At 38.4% G+C, this 25,307-nt stretch overlaps 1 pseudogene across 1 annotated transcript in view; it reads left to right on the forward strand.

Moving 5' to 3' along the window:
• Positions 1–25,307, forward strand: part of LOC308423736 (high mobility group protein B1-like) — an 89,612-nt pseudogene that overhangs the window by 9,631 nt on the left and 54,674 nt on the right. The gene's annotated exons all lie outside the window — the stretch shown is intronic.

The raw sequence follows: 25,307 nt of genomic DNA on the forward strand, positions 1-25,307 counted from the left end.
AATATCTAACCAATTGGAGTAAGATCCCAGATGAGTGACTCTAATTCAACTTTCCCAGTTCAGTTTGCAAGCAGAATAACAACAATCCAGAAATGTAAAGGAAAGTTCCAAGGCTCATTCCTTTCTCTGGAAATACATCATTTTACCATAGGCATGATGGCACAAACCTGAAATACCAGTACTCAGGAGGCCAAGGCAGGGCAATAGAGGTTTTAAGTCAGCCTATGTTTCAAAACAAAGTGAATTTTAAATGTTCCTTTCCTGAAAATATCCTTGTTTTTTTTTAATGTGACAAGGATGTGGGAGGTGGGTTTTGTACACAATAATCCCAGTGATCTGGTTTCTGATGAAATCTCTGTCCTTCAGAGACGTTGGACCACAAATACTCACTAAGTCTAATTTGTAGGTATTACCTTGGACAAAGGAGATAGGCTGGAAGCTGAGCAACTGCTCAGATTTTTCTCAGAGAAGAAGGTCTTCCACAGAAGTAAGCCAATACTGTATCAAGCAATGTGGGGCCTTAGGAATTCTACTTGCCTGACCTTATAGAACATTAACCCAAAAGAAGCCTTCAGAAATAGCTGACTGTCTAACAGATTGGTCAGAAAGAGGAGCTGGGGCTTGGCTTGCCTGCAGAAGAAAAGAAGTTCTATACTATGAATATTGGCTAACCTATGACCTGAAATTTTGGCAGAAAATTACTGCAGGTATTAGTTTACTCAGACTGTTGTAGAATCTGTACACAAATTCTCTTGTTATTCAATGTGTTATGATTCGAATGAAATGATGAGTTAGGAAAGCCTACCCCAAAACATGCCAAGGAGCAACCACACTTAATGCATGGTGTGAATGCAGAGCCAAAGATGGGGCTCCTGCCAGTGGCTCATGATCAGAAGAACTACATTTGGCATCCAAACATGTGGTTCAACACTAAGCAATGGGAACAAACAGGTAGCAAACTTTACTAGTATCAGGGTGCAATGCGAAGGTTTTTCTTATACTATATTAATGAGGTTTGGTAGAATCAAGTGAGACACCTGTTTCCGGGTATAATCCTTTGAGATACAATGGAATGGAGGCACAGCTGGACAGCCTTGTTCAGCGTGACTTTGTTTTCTGAGGGATCAACTAAGGTCAGTTTGGAATCCTGGAATGCTTCTTGGTCTCTGTATTTTGTCTTCAGCAAAGATGTTTTGATATAAAACATTTAGTTTGGTGATGGTGAAAATTACAAAACAAATACCACCTGCCATAAAGTTCATGAGAATCCAATGATTGTACCCAACTGGAGTGGATGTCTGCAGAAAACAGCTTGATTGAGTGTTGTGACTTCTGGGCAGAAAGCATGGAATCTGAATGCTGGCTGGAAAGCCACGCCTCCTGGTAGAGGCTTATACTCATGTTAGCCAGATGTAGGAGGTTCTGGAGAATGTGGATCCAGGGTTATACTGTGTATTCAAAGGTAGCTTGAGAAACTTAGTGGAAACCCTATCTCAATATAAAGCAAGACACAAAACTAATCCAAATCATCAAATGCCGGGGACTGGAGATTCGAGGTAGTACAACATATTCTGGATTCTATCATCATTATGGAGGTGAGCAGAGATAGACAGACAGAGACAGAGACACAGAGATAGGGAGAGTGAAGGACACCCAGAGAGAGACAGATAGACAGAGAGACAATGAGAGAAAGAAAGGGACAGAGAGATGTAAAAAGAGAGGTAGACATTGACCAAGACAGGCAGAGACAGATAGAGAGACAGAGACACACAAAGAGGGGGAGATACAGAGACAGAGAAATACAGAGAATCAGGGAGAGAGAAACAGAAAGACAGACAGAGAAAGAAAACGAGAAAAAGAGAGACAGAAAGAGAAACAGAGAGACAGAGGCAGACTGAGAATAAGTTGACTAATGGAGGCTTTACTGTGTTTCTGTTCAGGCAATTTAAGTCAATAAAACAACAAAATTAATTTGATATTAATAGAATATTGAAATTTCGTTGCAAAGTTATTTTCTTATCAACAATATAGCAAAATATGAAATACAAACAACCACAGTACCAAGCAATAGTTAATTGTTAACAGGCTAACAAGAAAGTAGATTAAAGGCTAGCCATTTCCAACAACTGGGTTGTGATTCATTAATATTAATTAACAGATGATGATAAGATATTTATTGTTATGAACTACTCTCACAAACTAAGTAAAGCAAGTCATAGTTCAATGTTTGCAATATACTTTTATCTTGAAAAAAATAAAAAACCAAGCTGCAATGGCAATGTTTAATTTCTCTTGATGATTTATGAATAATGAATAACAAAGAAGGGGTGACATATGCTCTTTTTAGAAACACCCAGTGGCCACACTCACCCCAAAAGAGAGTCCTATTATTAGCTAACTTGACAACATCCCACAAAGAACATTTCTATTCTAATCCACTCCTGTTCAGTAATGACAAGCTGATTTCTTTACAGCTACAGATAGGTTCCTAACAGAAGGAAATGGTCTCTGAGCAGTGGACTTTGAGGGACAATTCCAACAGAAAGTTCTGTGTTGCCCACAGAGATGAAAGTTCCTTCCCCTGATTTTCAGCATGCTCTTTTTAACTGTATATGTTTGCATGGATTCGAATATATAAATATATTTGTGTTTTTCACATGTGGAGGTTAGAGACCTGTCTTGGATGTTAGTCTTCAGGAGTCATCCACCTTGCTTTCAAGACAGGGACATCGCTGGCCTGGTGCTCCCTAGATAGACTAGACTGGCCTGGCAGTGTACCTCAGGGGTTTGTCTATCTCTATTACCCCAACTTTGGGATTACAAACACATTTCATACCCATCTTTTTTTTTTTTTTTTTTTTTAAACAGAAGTTCTGGGAATGGAATTTCATCTCTCATGCTGAGTAACAAGCACTTTACTGATCAATCCCTTTACTTTACTTTCAACTGTGAAAGAAACTCTTGCTTTCATAGCCTAAGTTGGTCTGTAATTCTTTTTTGAGTATTGGGTTTACATGTATGTACCACTGCGTTAAACTCTAATTAGTTTTTTAAAATCAATTTTAAGCAGATTTTTAGGATGAAAAATGTAAACATTTATAGTCATTTTTCTACATGTTTCCAAATGGCTGTAAGTGTTTGTCCCCTGCACTTGTCACTTCCCATTGCCTTGTTTGGTTTGAATGTGGAAAGTGGAAGGTGAGGCATCTCTTACCCCATGGCATTGCCTGGTGTGGTGTATGCGAATAATGGGAGGCATAGATGCTCTTACACTGTGGCTCTGGTAGATGTGTGTAGTGGATCATTTGGCTCCTCTCACATAATGACCTGCACCAGGAATTCTGAGGGGCCTGTGATTGATAAGGATCAGATAAGGAAGCAGGGGTGTTTTCAATTTGGCTTGTCCAGTACAGAACACCGAATGATGGTGCCTGTGTAAACCCAGGAGGGCAACAGCATTGCTTTTAAGAGTTCTCTCAGGTGCATAAGCTGACCAATGTGACCACATTGCACACTGAGGCCATTCTTAGCATCCACAAGGCACTGCTGTGGGAGCAAGGTCCTGAGCAGATGGAGAGAAATCACTGTTATACAGTTGGTCCAGACTTTCCAAGCTGCTAAAAGCATCATTCCTAGAAAAACACAACTGTCCTGTTACAGATATTCTTGCCTTTTGCTGTTATCATATCAAGTCCCAAACTTGATATACAACTCAGAAGGTATTATACAGATGCATTTAGTATTTCTCTTGGTATTTATTTACATTTTTCTTCTATGGCAACTAAGTTGAACATATGCTTTTTCACCTTTTGTTTGCTCATCTATTTACCCCCAAATGATGATTTACTGTAAATCATGTGAGAGCTCTGAGATGAATAGGTCTGTTATTTCTGCTGAAGACTGAGGCTTAAGAATAGGTTGTCAGGGTGGGGAGTTGAGAGTGGGTGGGTGGGTAGGTGAACACCGTCACAGAAGCAGAGACAGGGGTGATGGGATAGGGGATATGGAGGAGGATTGGAAAAGGTGATAACATTTGAAATATAAGTAAGATATATCCAATAAACTATCAACCTCCTTTCCATAAAAAAGCCTTGACCTAAAGAGAGAGAGAGAGAGAGAGAGAGAGAGAGAGAGAGAGAGAGAGAGAGAGAGAGAGACATCTCTGGTTGTTCCTCTAAGAGATATTTTAGATAGACATTTCTAATCTACTTCCCAGTTATAGCCAGAATCTTTCCACCATACACCAGATCTGCCAGTCCATATCTACTACAAAAGAATATCCGTTGTCTTGAAAACACCCATCACTTGCTCAATAGGCTTTGCCTGAGCTAGCTACAACTCTGTGAAAGTCTGTCTTAATTGTCTTAAGTGTCTTAAAATTGCAGTGTTTAAGCCAGTGTGGCATGGACCTGTGGGACTGATCCTGTTCCTTGCCATGGAAAAATGAAGCCAACTTTAGAAACTTCCAGATTTCAAGTGAACTTTTCTGTCATATGATTGTGTCTGTATGGTTTCTTTCTTTTGCTATTGATTAGCTAGACTAGCTCCTCTTGAATATGCTTGTGGGTGTCCTGATGGTGGCACACAGAAGAATTTCCTCAAACTTGCAGAGAATAGGACTCTTGCAGGTGGGGCATAACAATACAGGCGTCATGAGCCTGGTTGAGGATAGATCACAGAGTCCATGTGCAAATTACTCATCCTCTCTAAACCACATTATTTGTAAGCCTGCGGCATCTGCTGATCTGGCAGTGTTCTCTGAAGATGAGATGCAGTGTGGAGTTGATTATCTTTGTTTTCAGCACTTGAATCAGCTGTAACTCACTAAGCAGGGCCAGTGCCTAATAGGCAAGCTATTTTTAGGTTGAGGTAAGACTCTATGAGTGGTAAAGAGTGAATCAGCCTTATGTCTCCCTTACCTAAGCTCTGATACAAAATGTTTGAGATGCGAAGGCCAGAACATGTTTCTCTCAGGATGGTGATCTGTTGTTCTCACTCAAAACCAGCATGTCTAACACTCTAACATCTAGATGGGATGTAGAGAAGGGCTAACATAGTCCTGGGACTTAAAGTTACCTTTCTACTTGTAATGATTTTTACATACATGTGAGAAGAAACCAAAACATAGGAACCTGAGTTCAAAATTTCCAAGTAACTAGTGCGGTCTAGGGAGGATCCTGGATTTTATCCTACTCTAAACCAAAATCCTTGGCTGATGACCATATTATAGACACACCAGTAAATGGCACAGCACTGTACAGACAGAGGGTGTCTTAGTTAGGGTTTCCATTGCTATGAAGAGACATCATAACCAAGACAATGTTAATAAAGGATACCATTTAAATGGGGCTGATTTACAGGATTTTAGCTTCAGTCCAGTATCATCATGGCAGGAAGCATGGCAGCATCCAGGCAGGCATGGTGCTGGAAGAACTGAGATTTCTACATCTTCATCCAAAGGAAGACACGAGGAGACTGTTTCTCAGCAGCTAGGAGGAAGGTCTCAAAGCCCATCCCCACAATACCACACTTCTTCCAACAAAGCCACACCTACACCAAGGTCATACCTCCTAGTCATGCAACTCCCTGGGCCAAGCTTATTCAAACCACCACAGAAGACATTACAACTTAGGGCAAAGCAAGTGACATTTCCACTAAGTTTTACATATAACAGGAGACCCAGGGTTACTTATGTGCAAATGTAGCTGGATGACAGGAGGGGGATGCAAAGCTGAGGAACATACTTCAGGTATCATCCAGTGGGCCACCTTACTCTGTGAGAGGCGGAATATGATATGAACTCCCTGTTACTCAATCCAGAGATAGAGGCCTGGATTCTGGAGATGAATAAGGAACACTGATTACGAATGCTCAGGGACCTGGTGGACCTTTCCCCCTAAGCAGAGGTTACTTTAAAGGGTTATAACAGTGTTGTTTTGTGCCATTAGTTCAATTAAATATGTAAGTGCAGCATTTGTCACAAACTGTATTTTAATGTAAGTACATGATACATTTGTGCATGTGGCTGGAAATCACATGAACTACAAAGAAATTAATTTCTTCTTGAGACTTCCAATGTTGTGTGAAACTGGGATATCATTCTCAATACAGTTGAGAAATTTAAAAATAAATGAACATGTCTGTTTCCCCTCATCAATTGCTCATCAAATATGGGTGCATCAACTTCACTGAGACCTGTAGCTATTTCCTTAAAGGATCTCTCAAGATATTTTCAGGAAGATTCTACACTTCATATCTCCTAACCATCATCAACAGTGTGACTGTTTCTTGGACTCATGGGTATGAATAACTAGATGTTCTTGCCCCTGTATATTCAGCATATTTAGCTTGAGTCTAGCTGACAATTCTTAGCAAAACAACTCCATTACTATTTAGATCCTATTAATTGGATAGTTGATCCATTTTTTGCACCATTGTTGAATTTGCTTGGAATAATTAATTATCCATTTCCAAAGAAAACATATTTTTCTTTATCTAGGATCTGTCTCTGTTACTGCTTTCTTTTTAAACACTGTCTCTACTACCTTGTTGCCATGGTTCTCAACCTTCATAATGATGCAGTCCTTTAATACAACTTCTCAGGTTGTGGCAACCCCCAACCACAAAATTATTTTTGTTTCTACTTTATAACAATCATTTTGCTACTCTTATGAAACTTAATTTATAAATATTCTTGGAGATAGAGCTTTCCAAACATGGTTACAACCCACAGGTTAAAAACCACTGAACTAGAGCAAGATGGTATGCTATAGGTCTTCGTAAACATCTACAGTTTAAGCAGAAATTTTTTTATCAGAACTAGGCACTAATAAATGCCAAGGCATCTACAAAGTTGATAATAATTTAATGATTAATAATAATAATGTAGTTCTGGAAACAAACTCAGAAGACATATCCCCCAAATATTCTAGAGTGCTCCAAAATGTTTCAGAATTGTTTTCAAACATGTAAAATACAAATTCTGATTTAGTTTATAGATGTTCGTCCTCTGCTGTCCTTTCTGACCATGATTCTTGCTTTTGCATGCCCTGTAGCACCTAGAAGGCCTCACAGTGAAGGTGAACTTGTATAGGGTAACAATCACAAGGTCACCTACTCAGATCCCTCTTCTCTTCCATCCTTGCCATCTGCTTTGAGTGCCTACATCTGTGTACCCAAGTTCCCAATCTTTCTGGCTTGACCACCTCTTTCCCAGCCTTTGTCATTTAGTTCCTTCCTCACCTTAGATTGCTTTGCATTCTATGTGATATTGTATACTCAGTGACTGTAAGCTCCAGTTCCCTCCTTTCTTGGTGTCGTGGTCTTCACATAATGAAGTGATAGGGGTGATTGGTGTGGAAGTTTTGTTGATTAGAATGTTAGATATGGGGCCTCTGCACTCACTAGGAGAAATTGTTTCTGGGTGGATTTAGGGAGTTGGCAGTGAAGGAGAAACTCTCAGCCTGGATCCTCAGAGACAGTTTTCATTTTGGAATAGGGAGAGGTTGGAGCCTTTAGAGATGTTAGGGAAGGCTCATTAGCAGTTTACTGGTGGGCACCACAGCAATGAGAGGACATTCAGCTTCTAGAGAACAGAGCCTTGCTATGTATTCTTAATGCTGAATCCTTAGAGGATACACTTCCTCAAATGCACATATGAAGATTTAGTTCTCTGCTGATTTGGCAAGATTTCTTTCTCTTTTTTCCAAATGGTAAAGTGGTTGCTACTTTGAGAGCCCAGTGCATGCAAAGGAACACATTCATTTCAACTTTCCAACCCTGACTCTTTGCATTTTCCCTACTGTATATACCTGGACACCAGCAGTTTATTTTCTATTTCTCTTAGATCATTTTGAAATGTTCTTCATGTGACTTCCTCAAAGTTTACAATTTTCTTTCTCTTTCCATTTGTCCAGATCCCTGGAAACACCACAGAATTATGGTTGTGTGATCATCAGACCACAGAAACCCATGCCTTATATATATTTTTTCATCATCCCTGTTTCTTAGCAAGAAAGATAGCAGATAAAACAAGATATCACAGGGTTCTCTGGAGGTTCACCATAGCTGAACGCTGTGTAAAGAATATGTGCTGCTGTTTATGTATTCCAGGAGTATGGAATGATTCCCTGGGAACTCACTGCCCATTACTATGCTGGAACATTGCCCCACTGAAAAATCCATCACTTAGGGACATAACCTCATCTGGGAGAATTTCCTCAGCTGTTTTTCTCATTAGTCTTGAACTTGCCGGCAGCTGCCTCAGAGAAGGCTTTAGATGCTCTCTATTTAAATTACAAGTATGCAGCGTGATCCTTCCATTTAGTAAAAAACCTTCCAATCACCGCTGACAGGATTGACTCTGCAATAAAAAAAAATAAAGAGAAAAGGATTGGAAAATGGTGATGTTGTAGAATTCAATTGCATGTATTTGACATGATGCATGAAACAGGGGTTAGACTACCAACTTAACACTTTTTTCTGTAGCAGCCTTAATTTCAAAGCATAAACTTTAGCATGCAATTAATTTTTCATTGAAAATTCTTTGATTAAAAATTTAGCAAACACTAACTGCCTACAGTGTCAAAAGCACTCAACACACACATGATAAGCAGAGAAACAGCTTCTGATGATTCTTTAGAGTTGACTAACAAGATTTAGGCATATGGTCTTGATAATATGTCAAAAACATGTGTACATATGTTTCTGCCATCTGTACTTTACCCATGCTGGTGCTTAGATTACATGCATACAGTGGTGAGACCAACTTCTGGAAGCAAGAACTACATGGGGACAGTTAAAGCTAACAAGGGTCTATGGCAGGAGAATATATACACATTAATGTTTGGATAAAGCTGTTGTAAAATATATATCTGTGATTTTTATCCTAAGGTCCTTTGATTATTATATATTTATATGTACACACATACACATAAATTACATATGCACTATATATGTGTATATATTTTTCATAAAACAGCATAAGTAATAGAATTAATTGGCCACTTGTTTGTAAAACAAACAATGGATGAGAGTTAAGATTTATTGTGGTTGGTAGTACTGGGTAAAAATCATACTCTGTTTTTGAGTATACCATTTATATCCTATAAGGAAAAAAAAAAACTCATTCATCCTATAGAACCTAAGAAGAAGACAAAATTCTTGTAAAAAGGCACCCAAAGATGGGTAATTGCAGTGGCAAAATGACAGCATGATTTGCAACACCAAAGGGATGGGTGTAAATGGAGGTTTTTTTTTTTTTTTTTTGAGAACAGTGCTCAACAATACCAGTGGGGGTAATAGGATTCATATTTGGTCTCTAAACAAATAAGAAGCAAAGAAATGCCTTGCTATTCGTCAGACCCTCCCTGTGTTACCTTCCATATCTTCTCATTAGCAAGACCAAAGCAGAAGCCTGTTGCCAAAGGAATTTGGATGAAGTAGTTTTTTCAAGCAGCAACATCACAGAATGAGTAATAGAATAGAGGAAGGGAGGGCACCTGATGAGAGAGCAAATAGAGAATCACACTACCTAGCACTTATTAGTTTCTACATAAGCAAGTCAAATGTGTTCAGATAGTAAATTACACTTGTTTACTTAGTTAGAATTTATAAATAATACACAAGAGAAAGGAAGGACCTCATCGCCCCCCCCCCCATTTGTAAGCACTTTCAGTACTAGTCTAGCATCCCCGCACTGAGGAAGGCGTGCAGGAGTAAGCAGCATCTGCAGTTCATATGCTTTTCCTTTGTAAAATCTCTACCAGGTCCAGTTGAACAAATAAACATATGAGAAGACTAGCATTTCTGAATATCATGTTTTAAGTAAGTTTCATCTACCCTAAGGAGAAAATATGCCAGTTTAGAGAACTTTTTACTTTGGGCAGTGTAATTTGAGCGAGATTGGAAAACTGCATCCCTGGTATGATGAATACAATTTCTGCTTTTTAAACACATTCACCATAGAGGCCGCTTTTGTCTTACTTGTAAGACTTGACAGACTTTGCACAGAAAGTTCAAGCAAAGAAGTCAGCACAAAGGCTCTTCGTGATCTCACAACACTTTTCCTAAACTGTTTCTTTTCACACTCACTGAACATGTGTGGTAACGCATACCTCTTACCTACCTAGGTATTTTCTCTGTCGTTACTATGTGTGGTAGTTTGAATGGGAGTGGCAACTACAGATTCATGTTTGAATATTTTGGGCCCCAGCAGGTGGAACTGGTTGGGAAGGATTAGGAGATGTGGCCCTGTTCAAAGAGGTGTGTCAGTGGGGGCAGGCTCTGAGGTTTGGAAACACCCGCAGTGTTCTTAGGGCTCTGTCCTTGCCTCATAGCTGTGGATCAAGATTTGAGCTCTCAGCTGTTTCTTCATTCTGGCACAATGGATTAACAAGACTAACAGGAATTTGATATGTTTCTTTGACCTTGGTGTTTTATCACAGCAGTAGAAAAGTAGCTAACGCATTATGTTTCCACTTTTTTTCTTCTTAGCCTGTTAAGTGAAATGATATAAAAGTAAGGGCAATGAGAGAAACATAGAATTTGTTAGGAGAATGAGCTAGTTTTTGACCTTTCTTTTTTTCTTTCTTTCTTTCTTTCTTTCTTTCTTTTTTTTTTTTTTTTTTTTTTTTTTTGATTTGAGAATGGCAGAATCCTGGGGTTCTGAGTATTTCTCAACCTCACATCCTCACCCATAAAGGAGACATGGTGCTTTTCTGAGATCATTGTCATAGGATCAAGTTAGAAAACCTAATATCCAATTACAGTTGATTGACAAGTAGTGGATTTTAATGAATGCCATTATTGAATAAAGTCAAGGCAACAGTGACCCTGAGGCTCTAGCACCATGTTACTCATAGTCTGATGTTTGATAGTGTGGGAAAAATCTGCAGTGTTGGTGTTTTTTGTGCATCAGAGGGTATAATACCTGGAGCACAGTAGTAATATGGGAGCTGATGAGGAAGTGCATATTTAACGCCACATGGTAAGCTATGCACATTACCAATTTTTGTTGCTAGTTGCATCAGTAAGGCTGTCACAACACAATGACATGGACTAGATGCTTAAACATTAACATTTATTTCTCTATGTCATAGGTTAAATAGATTGGTTGACTCCATTCTAAGGCCTCTTGCATCTTCCCCCATTTTGCTGTGTACTCAATGACCTCTCCTCTGAGGATGCCAAGGAGACACAACAAGCTCTCTCTTTGTAGGGACACCAACCACACAATTTAGGAACCTATCATATGCTGTATTCTAACTTTATCTGCTCTGTAAAAATCGTGTCTAAACACAATCACATGGGGAGCTAGGACTTTAATACAAAGAGTTCTGAGAAGTCACAAAATTGCGTCCATAACACTATTATTATTGCAGTTCTTAAAATTTAGCATAAGTATTTGCTTGTTTTTAGCCATTTCCCCTACCTCATTAGATTTGGGGATCTTGGAGATTGTTCAGCAGATAAACAATTTTTCTACAGGTATGAGAGCTGGAGTTTGGATCCACAGACTCTTAAAACCTGGGTACCCATGGCAACTTACCTATGATCACAGTATACGGGAGGCAGAGATTATCAACTCATATGTGATCACAGTACATGGGAGGCAGAGGTTATCCATCAGACAAGCAAGACTAGCCACAATGGAAAGGCCTAGATTCAGTAAGAAACTCTGAACTAATATATATGATATGGGCATTGAAGAAGTGCTGTCAAATTTACATCTACAGATACATACTCACATATGCTCCCTAAACATGTGAGTAAACATACATGCACACCATATACACATCCTTATGCTGAACATAGTCTATAAAGGGAAATTATTTTCTTTGTATTTGCATAGGATATTAGGACAATTACATATGCAGACCTTCTCTACTACAAGGATCCATTTGCATTTTGATATTTATGACATCAAAGTAACTGCCTCATTAAAATGTACAAAAATTTTGTTGAAAGAATGGTAGGTAGACAAGGCAAATTCATGTGGAGTTGATGTCAGTTTTATTTTATGTGACTGAAGACAACCATCTTACAGTGAGAAGGAGTTATATGAATTCTGAGTTAATTTTGGGAAAACTTTTTCACAATTAATGTCGCCTGAAATTGGAGTCATTTGCATTTGTGGTAAAATTACCAGTTTATTCAGTTACTTAATTCTAAACCGACTTGCTCAAATGATGTGGTCCAGGCTGGAAATGACCTGAGTTACTTGGGGATATAAATTTCCTTTTCACGATCCTCAGGTATAATGTGACAGTGTTGGCAGATGGGTCCTCTCAAGTTTTACAGGATTTTTATAGCTACAGAGACAATTTTTACTGGGTGAACATCTTATTAAATACTGGTAAGTCAGATACAGACATGAGCACCCATTTTACCCTTTCATTTAAGTATAATCTCTGTGTTATATGCTTCTAGATCATTCTATTTAGGACACATTTAGTTGAAAGAATAGAAATTCACTGTCAAGTATGTTAAGGAAGGACAGGTTTATTGTAGAGACATAGAAGGCAATGCTATGAGTACTCAATAATGTGAAATAAAACAAATGAACTCCAAAACCCATATCCCATGTCTTGCCCTCACAAGAGGAACAATAATATTTTCTTCAATTTTCTGTTTATCTGTATGTTTTCTATTATCACTGGCTTCCATGTCTTAAGGAATGTATTCAAAAGGTTTGTCATTTACCCATTCATTTCAAGAAATTATATATATCAATGTATCTATCTATCTATCTATCTATATCTATCTATCTATCTATATCTATATCTATCTATCTATCTATATCTCTATCTCTATCTCTATCTCTATCTCTATATCTATCTATCTATCTATATCTATCTATATCTATCTATATATCTGTTGCTGTGATTAAACACTGTGACCAAGAACAACTGAAAGAGGAAAGGGTTTCTTGGCTTATATTTCCAGATCCCAATGTATCAATTGAGGAAGTTAGGTCAGAAACTCAAGGCAGAGGACCTGAAGACAGGAACCATGGAGAAACATTTCTTGCTAGCTAGCTCTCTGGTTCTTTCACAGGCTCATGATCAACTCCCATCTTATACAGCCCAGGACCATCTGCCCAGGAATGCTGCTGCTCACAGTAGGCATCAAATAACAAGATGATCCTGCATAAATATGCCCACACATATATTTGATGTAAGTAATTTTCCAGTGGAGTCCTTTTTATTTCTCAGATGATTCTAGCTGAGTCTAGCTGGCAATTAAAGCTAACTAGGACACCTGTGGTTTGTAATTAGCCTTGCAGAGTAGTCCTTGGTCTGGGTTTACCCCGAACCAAGAGGTTATGATTGGAGGTAATGTGGTTTGTATCACAGCTTCCAGGAACAATATGCAGGAGAATGAAATTAATTGGATAGCCACAAAAGAGACTGCAGATATGAAAAAAAACAAGATGATAATCTGTTGGTTCCCACCCATGCAGCACACAGTGGTAGCTGGTTTATTCCTGGGATTTGAAAAGGGACCACTTTATGCATTCCTAAAAGTGAATTGGGACTGTCAGAATTCATGGAGTATTAAACTCACATCAGGAAAGCCATGGCTGAGAACTTGTTGGACACAGGAAACCAAAAGATGGGCGTGACTTCCTCAACTAGATCCATAAAGACAATGGCATTTAACATCATGATAGCAATGATCCCATCAGACTGTCTCCTGACCATCCTATGTATGCATTTAGTGACTAAACAATAGGCAGAGAACTCCAGACTGCCCCAGGAGTTCAGCTCATCTATTTCACTGCTATTGAAGGAGCCTACTAAATTGTTGTCTACCCATTCTTCCATTTACCAGGACTTGACCTCCATCTCTCTGCTCAAACCTATGCTTGTCATTTCCTTTGCTTGCAGAGCCCCCAGCATGCTTCACTCCTGCAGCAGGGCCCTGGCCCTGTGTTTCCCCTCCATGGGAGCTGAAGCTGGTCCTCTTGGCTGGTTCTATAGATTATTTTCTCAGAGACTGTACTTGCTCTTCTCTCTGGCCACTGAAACCTCTTTTTAAAATAATCCACTTCACTGGAAAATCAGCATACAAGATTTTACTTTCACTGTGACATTTTTGAGAATGTGCATTTTGGTAGATTCTTTTGTTCTCCTTCTCCTGATAATCCCTTATAACCCGGCAATAATTGTCACTTAAACGTCTGCACTTTATTCAATGAATTCTGATTCTGTTTTCCTGGCATAGAGTATTCACAACAACTCTGTAATGGACAGAGGACACCTTCAGTGCTTTTCAGTACCCACCTGCTGCCTGATAGGTAAACCTTGCCTTGTCTAGCACCCAAGTTTAACCTGTTCATTGTTTGTGCACAATGGATTAGGTAACATATTGATATGTGTGCTTCTGATAATGTTTTTGTTTTGTTTATTATGAATACACACACATACACACACACATATATATATACATATAAATACACACACACACACACACACACACACACACACACACACATATATATATATATATATATATATATATATATATATATATACCATTATAAGTTCAAGTTTAAACAAACATTTGGATTTAAGCAAAAGCACATAGTCATATAAACATCAAAAGTCAAGATATAAATATTCTAGCCATCAAAATTCCAAAGACTCCTGTGCTACAGCTTCCTCAGTCCTCCCTGACCCTGGCCTTGGAAATCAATTGCCTGCCTCCAGTACCTGCAGTTCCACCTTTTGCAGGATATTATACACATGGAGTCAGCATTGTATAAACTCTGAGTTTAATGTCTTTTTCTGAGTGTAAAGTTCTTGGCCCCCATCCTTGATGTCTGTGTGAATAGTTGGTGCCTCTTTTAATGCAGTATTAGAAGCCAAGAAATAAAGTTTTGGGGATCTAGAGCATTGTTTCCTTTGTAATGAATTGCTGATGTGTTTGGTGAAGGCTTGTGATGTTTTACACCAGCCAACAATGGGTGGGGATTTTGTGACATCTCACTTTCTCCTCAGGGTTGTCAGCTATTTTAGCAATTTTCATGAGATGATAATGCTGCCTCAGTGTGTTTTATTTGCTGGATGTCACTTTAAATATGGAAAATAAAATTTCAAAAGTCATACAAACATGTTTTGTATATTAATTTCTGAACTATATAACAGTTAATTTTGACAGGTTAAGTTTCCTTTTTTATATGCGTTTTGTGTCTGAAGTGCCCATTGGATTCCCAGTGCTGTAATGTTTACCTTCCTGGACTTTCTTCTGTTTTGAGATATTTCCACATTTTCATTTAGTTGAATGACTTTGAATCAGGTTGATGTTTCTGAGGGTTGAATGAAAGTCAGGTTGCTACACTGAACAAAAGAAGCATTTAATGTAGCTCTTAGTTTCACTCTTTTTGAGCCCAAGACTTTAGCTTTTCTATTTCCCACATTCTATGCAATTGGAAGCTTCTCCATTTGTGTGATAGGAACAGCCCCATGGTCTTTCTGAAGATTATCCACCTGCTGCTTTAAGGTCCTCAGCACTGTATACATCCTTCTTACTGAACTGGTGAGTACTCTGCTCAGCACCGTAGGGCACCTGCAGGTCTACAGCATGCTCCCCACACAGCCACCTTCCACAATGATCTGCCCTATAGATACTGCATGTGTGTGTGTGTGTGTGTGTGTGTGTGTGTGTGTGTGTGTGTGTGTGATTCGTTCATTCGTTCTCCACTATCTTTCTCAGACTCTGTCTTTATCATTTCTCTCTCCGCTGTGACCCATAATTGCTCTATATGCAGGAGGCAGGAGTGGGTATGGGCTCTTAGTTAGCATTTAATTTTCTAATTTCAGGGATTTCCTATATCTGAAAACACTATCTCCCACATCATTCTGTCCTTTAGCAGTTAAGGAAGGAGAGTGCATCTGGCTCCTGTTGTTCTATCTTTCCCTAACAAAAGTTCTTCCTTACCTATATTGTGCACAGAAGACGGGATAACAACACAGAACACAGAGACTTTCCATACATAAGTTATGATGGAGCACATAATCCATAGGGCATCTTAGAAACAAATGTGACCATTTGAGAAAAACAGGCAAGTATTAAAATCATGTAAAAATTAGAATCAAAGGGATACACTCAAGTAATTAACGTAGAGTTTGACTTAGATTAGGATCTATAATATTTGGAAAACATAATGGAGAGATTGTTGGCAATTCAGCTCATTTCTTCTTTTGAATTCTACATGTGTTTTTTAATCAATAGTTACATGGAATTATCAATTATACAATTGCAGAGGACTTGCAAGGTACTCCGTGGCTCCCTTAAATATTGTAGGAAATTCAGTGTAAGTTACTTTGAACACTGAAACTGTCTATATTTCTTAGTCAAGTTGAGTCATACTTGTGTCAGGAATTGCAGCTTTAGTAGAATGTAGGTAGAAAACAATGGAAAATTGACACAAAAACTCCTATACAGGTGTCTGTGAGGCATAATTTCAGGCCAAAAAGAGTTAAACAGGAATTTGTAGCAATTCCTCAGAGGAGCCTGGTACAGGTAAATTTTCAATATATCTTCATCTTTGTACTGCTTTCAAATAATGAAGCAATTCAAATTGTTTTCCATGCGTATGGATTAGAACATTCAATTACATTTCAATTATGTACTCGACTGCATTTAAGATACTCCAAATTGTACTGTGATATCAGTTCCTTTTAAAAAATAATCTTTAGCAATCTTTTAAAGATTTCTTTTGAATTAGCTGTATGTCCATCTGAATGTAGGTACAAGCAGTGCTCACAGAGGCCAGAAAAGGGTATCGGATTCTCTTGAACTGGGATTACAGGCAGCTGTGTGCTAGGAACAGCAAGTCCTCTGGCTTTCCTCAGTACCCATAAATGCTACTAGCTGCTGAACCATTTGACAGACATAGCCTGTAACAACGTAAAGTTACTATATTTATCAATATTATAGCATCCCATGGACTAAGATGGGAAGATTTTATGGACTTCCAAGTAACAGATGTATAGTAGAGCTCAGGTGCCACACCCTGGTTTTGTCCATCAGTAGCACCATATTCCAAGTACCACAAAGAACATCTCTGAGTATTCAGTCTGATTACTAGAGAGGCAGTTGTCATAGGACTGAAGACAAGTTGCAGGAAAGCACAGTGCCAAAGCACTGTGGTCATAAGGAGTTAGGGGAGAGTCTACAGGGTGCTTGTGAGTTCGTTCTTTTGTTCATCATTCACTAACATTTTTGAAATGATGATATACTACAGGAGGAGACAGGAACTGTAAGGAAACAGTGTTGAAGGTACCATGAGTGAATCCAATCAACTAAAATTAGCCTGCCCATTTTACAGATGAAAAAACAGATCAACTAAGTTACCTAAGTAACCTTAAGTTACCTAGAGAGACAATGAGTCTGCCATTCAAACCAAGATGCCCTTGATTATCCAGTGATTCATTCTTTGTTTTCTGTTGGACAATTCTGTTTCCTTAAAATTTATCTCCTAAATTATTTCTTCTGGTATGCTTGTCAAGAAAACAAATATAGGTCAAATTTGCTCTAGTTCCTGCCTTAAGTCTCTTTCTTTAAAATCCTCTTTGGGTGGCCCCACTTAAATGTGTCTATTTGAACTCAGCTGTGCAGTACCCATTGATCAAACTATTATCATTGATCAAACTATTATCATTGGGTGAGTTGCATCCCAGTGATCATCTCCACTCACCAGGTTCCATGGGCCTTCTTGGGTCCTTTGCTCTCTCTCCTCCTCCCCCTCCCCTCCCTCCCCTGCCCCTTCCCTTCCCCCTTTCTTTCTCTATCTCTCTGCTCTAGAGATTCTTTACTTAGACATCCTCTTATTTCTTACCCCTTCCTGGTATAAGATTTTGTAAATAGGAAAGCTCCTCAGAAAACTCCTTCATGACCTCATGGTGTGAAATTGTAGTCACTTCCCTTCAGAAATAGCACTTTTTCTGGACTCAATTTTCTATGGAGTTTATAGCTTGTATTATAATATACAGTAACTACAAGATAACATATTACCTAAAATGGATGGTATCTTTATTTTGTTCATTCTGTTCTCCTCAATTAGAAGTTAACATGCATGAAAACTCTGTTTTCAAACAGTGCATATTAGTGAGTAACAGATGACCACAACCAGAGTCTAAAACCAGCAAGCACTTTATATTCATGGGACAAACCCTAAAATGATGGTACAGGAATAACGTACTCATTGAGAGAGCCCTTGGATAAAGACCTTTCTTCCTTCATTCCAGAAATTCTTACATCCTCGAACTGCAACTGCAGAGTATCCACCTATGTTACTGCTGTCACGTGGCTTTTTCTATTTGTGTATCCTTCCTCTGTGTCATTTGAGGACCTGCATAAACCACAAATATCCTCATGTTAGCTGATTACAACTGTGATGACCATTTCTAATTAACGCAAAGTTTGACGTCCTAGACTGACATATACCTTGGGGAGCCATTCACTTACATTGGTGTCCGTTGGATTTGGTAAACACTAGCTGAGCAATGGGTGTATGGATGCCCTGGAGTACTTTTGGCCTAGGATCTTTGTGCTCTTCTGTTATTGTCTATGGAACCTTTTTACCATCCGTGCTTCCTTGAAGATATTGCTCAGTTTATTCATGCACACTTTGGATCTGGGCATGTCAATTGTGTTTACTGTAGCCAAGGCAACATGACAAACCTATTGCAGAGACCTGGAAGCTCTTGTGCATTTGAATTCCTTTCCCATCTAAGAGAGATGGATTCTCCATCTTGACATATTAAGATCATATGGCTAATATTCACCTAACTCAACTTCACTAACTGACCAAGTGGCAGCACATTTTAAATAAAATAAAAATATGAATATTTTGTCTTTACTTTAAAACATTTGTATTCTTTCGGTTTGCATATGTATGGGTACTTTGTCTACATGTATGTCTGTGTACCAGAGTGTTGCCGGGAATCCATGGAAACCAGAAGAGTGCAACAGACCCGCTAGAACTGAAGTCCTAGATAGTTGTGAGTCACCATGTGGCTACTGAGAATCAAATCCAGTCCTCTGAAGGAGTAGCCAGTGAGCCTAAGTGCTGAGCCATCTCTGCAGAATATGGCTAATATGTGTGAGCCTTGATGTTTTCAATGATCACCAAATTGTTTCAATTAAAACTATACAAATAAATGTGAGCATATCTATGTCTACATTATATCTAGATATGCCAATATCTTCCTGATTTAATAATCAATCTTTTAAATGTTATGAAAGATGTCCAAATAGATATCTAATCAAAGTATATTATCCATCTAAAATTTAATTACTCCGATTCTTAAATACATTAAACAAAGCAAATGATTTTTACAGGATTGCTAGTTTACTATTCTTTTATGTTGAATAATTTTGTAATGCACCAAATTGATTGTAGAAAATGATTGAATAACAAATGAGAGAATTGATGCATCTGTCATAATGTCACCCGTAATTCTGTTTAGAGATGAGCACTTGTTTGAATGAGGGACAAAAGGCAGACCCGTGATTCCTTCTCTAATGATCTCAAATATAATTATAGTTTATAAATATTACATTATAAAATTGAAAGAAAAGATATTCTAAATTTCTTAACGTATATAACTCTCAATTGGAATCTCTCCAAGGCAGAAAAGTCTCCTAGCAGATAAAATTGTGCCTTCGAAGGGCAAAGGTAATTGATAGAGCTATGCATTGATATTAGCAAATGCATCAGGCCACTAAGGTGTCTACTGATGGTGTGTGGTGATTTTGCCATTTTTTTTCTGAATGCCTTGTATTGTCAGCACCAACCACCTCAGGAAACAATGTCCTTCTTATCTCTCGCTGGCATTGGCTTTTCAGCTACTCAGCTGGATCAAATCGCTAAAAGGAAATGCACAGAATCATCCACGCAGACACACATATGCACATGCCTATGTATGAATTCATAGAAAATTTTTCTGAAGTGAGAAGTTAAATGGTGGGCTTGAGAGGGAAAGGGTCAAGACTTCTTGAATGGGTTTGAATTCCCACTTCTCATCCCTCCCCCAATCCCAAAGATGCTCCTGAGGTCCATATACCTAACAAGGTGTAGGGGAAGCCTCACAAAGTATCAACTAAATGCTGCTCTCCAGATTTCAGACAGGCCTTGAGAACCAGCTGCTAAGGGATATGGGATGGTGGGGCCTTTCCTTGCTGTATCTTGCTTCGGTGCTTTGAACAAAGCATCTGTAGGAGCTTAAATTTGAGTCAGTATGTGACAGGTGCGGTATTCACATGTGTCCATGTATATGGCTTCAGCAGAATACTATTTATTATTCACAATAAGATCACTAGGAAGCTCTCTTTCTGACAGTCTTGTTCATGCCTTTGTGAGAGAGCAGCAGGAGAGAGCTTTGCAGGATGTTTGTTTAACACTCCGTTTCTGTCAGCTTAGTTCTGTTGAATGCTTCCAGCCACCTGCAGCAGGTACCCTTGCCAGTCTGGGGCTGCGAATGCTTTCTGATTCAATACCACCTGTCCAGAAAGACAAATATGTTCCTGAGGTTTTGACAGGGGAAGGAATTGAGGCTCTTCTTCAGACTTATACTTTCTATTACATGTAATAAGAAGACATGAGGCTGATGCTTTTATTGTCTGTGGCTTCCTTAGATTCTTTGCTCCAATTCAAAGAAAAAAATTGAAGAATCACATATTAATACAACTCTTGCCAAATGTTAAGATGAGTAAATCATATTTTGTAGAAAAATATCAGCACATTTTCTCTTATCCTAAAATTAGACTAACATTTAATGACTGCCCATGTAAGCAGAGTCATGGCTTGTGTGGCCTCAACACTCCTTTTGTTTTTCATGTGTTTGGGGGAACCACATACAATTATAAGCAGGTATCACTGTCTCTCACCCTGATGCTTTCTGAGTCACACTGAGCCACAATGATGCTTGCTTTGATTTGAATTTCTATAAAATTTCGTAGGTGACACATAATAAGTATATTTTGCTGAGGTCTATGTAATATCAGTGCATATATATTACAACAAAGATGGATTCAAATTTGTTTTTATGTTAACTTTTTGCTGATTAAAAATTATGAGTATAGTGCTTTGGCTACATACATGTCCGTGTACCATATTGGGAACTGAGGCCCATGGATGTCAGAAGTTGGCACTACTCCCCACCCTCCCCCAGAGTTGCTGAGGGTTGTGATCCACCATATGGGTGCTGAGAACCAAATCTAGTTCTTCTTTTATAGGTTTAAATGTTACCACTAAACCATCCCTCCAGCCCCCAAACTTTCCTAAGTTCAGCTCAAAAAACCGTGCAGAACCAAGCAGCAGCAGTTATCCGTCATATTTGTGCAGCATCCTGAAATATTGCCCAGGGTCTTAGCATACAGCTCAGTGTTTCACATTTGCCTACATGTGTATAGTCCTACGTTTCATCCCAATACCACACAGAGAATGAATGCATGCAGGCGTGCATGGAAGAATGAATGAAATAATAAAAACATTTCCTGGGAACAAAAGGTAATCTAAAGCATTTGACTTTGATAGAATTTGTTGTTCTTTAATTTCATGTGCAGAGATCCTATGGTGATACTGGCCACACTATACTTAACACAGATTAGGCAAGCTGTGTTTTGATTTAAATGTACTGAGATCTGCTAAGTATGTGCATTCATCAGATTAAAAATGCTTACAAAGTCAAAAAAATGTTTTGCAGAAAAGCCTTTTATCCATCCTGTAAAACTGGTTTATGAGGAGTAAAGACAGGAAGACTGCCTGCTTCCTGCATCCGACACCACCAGTGTTACTCAGAGTCCGGATACCACATCAGCTGTTCCAGGCAGAGCCCGGTTTGTGTGAACCCATGAACCCAGGGTGAGAAGGTGAGTAGAGGTAAACGCCTCCCCGAAATGTCCAGTGCCTGCTTAACCACAGAGTAAATCCCAACATCCTCACATTCTTATGACCTGTTTGTCTTTGTTCAGAGGGACAAGAAGACAGATGCTGCATTCATTTAGCTTCAGATGTGCTGATTTTGACATGACAGGTAGGTGGTGTGATCAGTGCATTTTCTTGAATAGGAGTCAGCAGTGAACTCCTTGACTCTCAGAGTAGCACCAGCCTTAAGAATCATGTATCTGCTGTGTCAGCAGTTAATCCAAAGAGCTAGTTTATTCCAGTTCTTTTTCCTCCTTTCTTCTTACTGGTTTATATTCTCAGTAGAAGAAAAGCTTTTTTATGTAGAGGATGCTACGGTCTAACACTAGTTTACAAGTTAATAGCCACAAAATGTAAATTTTTTTTATTGAGACAAATAAATGTCAATAGACCAGTTCTAGGGAGTCTGGGCCTAACCCACCAGAAGTCTTGGACAATTCAAAATGAGAACATTTGTTTAAAACATTACTATAGAATACATTTTCTTGCTTTATTATTATTATTATTATTATTATTATTATTATGAAAATCCTAGAGGAAGAATAAAATTCATATAGTCATAATATGTAGAACTTATTTAAAGAATCTTTACAGTAAGATACTAGTCACAAACACTGAGTAGACAGGAGGACAATACAACAGACAATTTCTTTGGGGCACCTAATCATGTTATATATCTCTTGATTTGGATCCTTCTGGTTTCCATCTGCACCCAGAGCTAAGGCTATTCCACAGCCCTCTGGACACAAAATCTTTCTGGAGAGAGCTGGCCTTTCAGGAGCACTCTCACTCCTATGACTACAGTTGAGACCCTACTTTCAGTACACTGACTATTCAAAGAGAAAACCTCAAGGAATGCAAAGGGCACAACAATAGAGGAGCAGCATGGGACTGGACTCTTCTGGTCTCCATCTGCAGCCAGAGCTAGGGCTGTCCCACAGCCCTCCAGGTCCAAAGCCAGCCCAGAGAGAGCTGGCATCACAGGAATGCTCTCACTTCTAAGATCACAGGCCCACAGGTTCACAGGCTCACAGAGGGACAAACTCCAGTCAGAAACAGCAAGACCACCTATCATAAAGATAACCAGATAGTGAGAGGCAAGTACAAAGACATAAGCAATGGAAACTAAGACTAATTGGTATTATCAGAACTCAGTTCTCCCACTACAGCAACTACTGGATATCCCAACACAACTGAAGAACCAGCTTTAGATTTAAAATCACATCTCATTATGATGATATAGGACGTTAAGAAGGAAATAAATAAATCTTTTAAATAAATACAGTAGAATACAGAAAAATACAGGTAAATAGGTAAAAGTCTTGAAAGAAGAAACACAAAAAGCCCTTAAAAAGTTACAGGAAAACACAACCAAACTGAAAAAAAATGAACAAAACCATACAAAATTTAAAAATGAAAACAGGAAAAATAAAGAAATAGAAAAGAGACAACCCTGAAGATAGAAAACCTGGGAAGTAGATTAGGAGTCATAGACTCAAGCATTAACAACAGAATATAGCACGCAGAAGAGAGAGTCTCAGGTAAAGAAGATACCATAGAAAAAAACTGCTGCAACAGTCAAAGAAAAGGTAAAAATCAAAAAGCCCCTAATCTAAAACATCCAGAAAATCCAGGAAATCATGAGAAGACCAAGGCTAAGGATACTAGGTATAAAAGAGAGCAAAGATTTCAATGTAAAGATTCAGTAAATATCTTCAACAAAATTATAAAAGAAAACTTCCCTAACCTAAAGAGAGAGATGCCCATTAACATTCAAAAGTCCTACAGAATTCCAAATAGATTGCATCAGAAAAAAAATTCTTTCTGTCACATAATATTCAAACCACAAAATGCATAAAACAAAGAATATTTAAAGCAGTAAGGGAAAACAGGTCAAGTAACATATAAAGTCATACCTATCAGAATCACACCAGATTTCTCAACAGAGAAAACTAGAAGATCCTGGACAGGCATCATATGAACCCTAAGAGAACATAAATGCCAGCCCAGCTTACTATATCCAGCAAAACTATCTATTACCAAATATGGAGAAACCAAGATATTTCATGACAAAAACAAATTTATACAATATCTTTCCATAAACCCATAAAGATAACAGATGGGAAACTCTAACAAAAGGAGGAAAACTATACCCTGGATAAAGCAGGAAAGTAATATTCTTTCATCAAACCCAAAAGAAGATAATACAAACATAATTCCACCTCCAACAACAAAAATAAGAGGAAACAACAATCACTATTCCTTAGTATCTCTTAACATCAATGAACTCAATTCCCCAATAAAAAGACATAGACTAAAAAACTGGATATGTAAACGGGACCCAGCATTTTGCTGCATACAGAAAATGATGTATGTATACAAAGTAACAAAGACATACACTACCTCAGAGTAAAAGGCTAAAATATTTTTTCTAATCAAATAGTTCCAAGAAACAAGCTGGAGTAGCCATTCAAATATTGAATAGAATCGATTTTCAACCAAAAGTTATCAAAACATATAAGGAGGGAGACTTCACCCTCATCTAAGGAAAAAAATCTTTGAAGATGAACTAGCAGTTATGAACATCTATGCTCCAAATGCAAGAGCACCCACATTCAGAAAAAAAAAATTACTAAAGTTCAAGGCAACCATTGCTCCACACAAAATAATAGAGGGAGACTTCAACACTCCATTCTCATCAATGGACAGATCATAAAAATAGAAACTAAACAGAGACACAGAGAAACTAACAGAAGATATGAACCAAATGAATTTAACAAATATCTATAGAACATTTCATCCTAAAACAAAAGAATATACCATCTTCTCAACACCGCACTGCAGTTTCCACAAAATTGATCATATAATTGGTTATAAAACAGGCCTCAACAGATACAAGAATATTGAAATACTCTAAGATCAGCAATTGACTAATGGGACCTCATAAAATTTCAAAGCCTCTGTAAGGCAAAGAACATTGTTAGTAGGACAGAATGGCATCCAATAGAGTGGGAAAAGATCATTACCAATCCTCCATACTACAGAGGGCTAATATCCATTATACACAAAGAACTCAAGAAGTTAGACTTCGGAGAATCAAATAACCCAGTTAAAAATGGGGTACAGAACTAAAATTGAATTCTCAACTAAGGAATATCGAATGGCCAAGAAGCACCTAAAGAAACCTTCAGCATCCTTAGTCATCAGGGAAATGCGAATCAAAACAACCCTGAGATTCTACCTACACCAGTCAGAATGGCTAAGACCAAAAATTAAGGTGACAGCAGAGGCTGGTAAGGATTTTGAGAAAGAGGAACATGCCTCAGTTGTTGGTGGGACTGCAAGATGGAACAGCCACTTTGGAAATCAG

The sequence above is a fragment of the Micromys minutus genome (genome assembly GCF_963924665.1).
Source record: "Micromys minutus genome assembly, chromosome: 1".
NCBI lineage: Eukaryota > Metazoa > Chordata > Mammalia > Rodentia > Muridae > Micromys > Micromys minutus.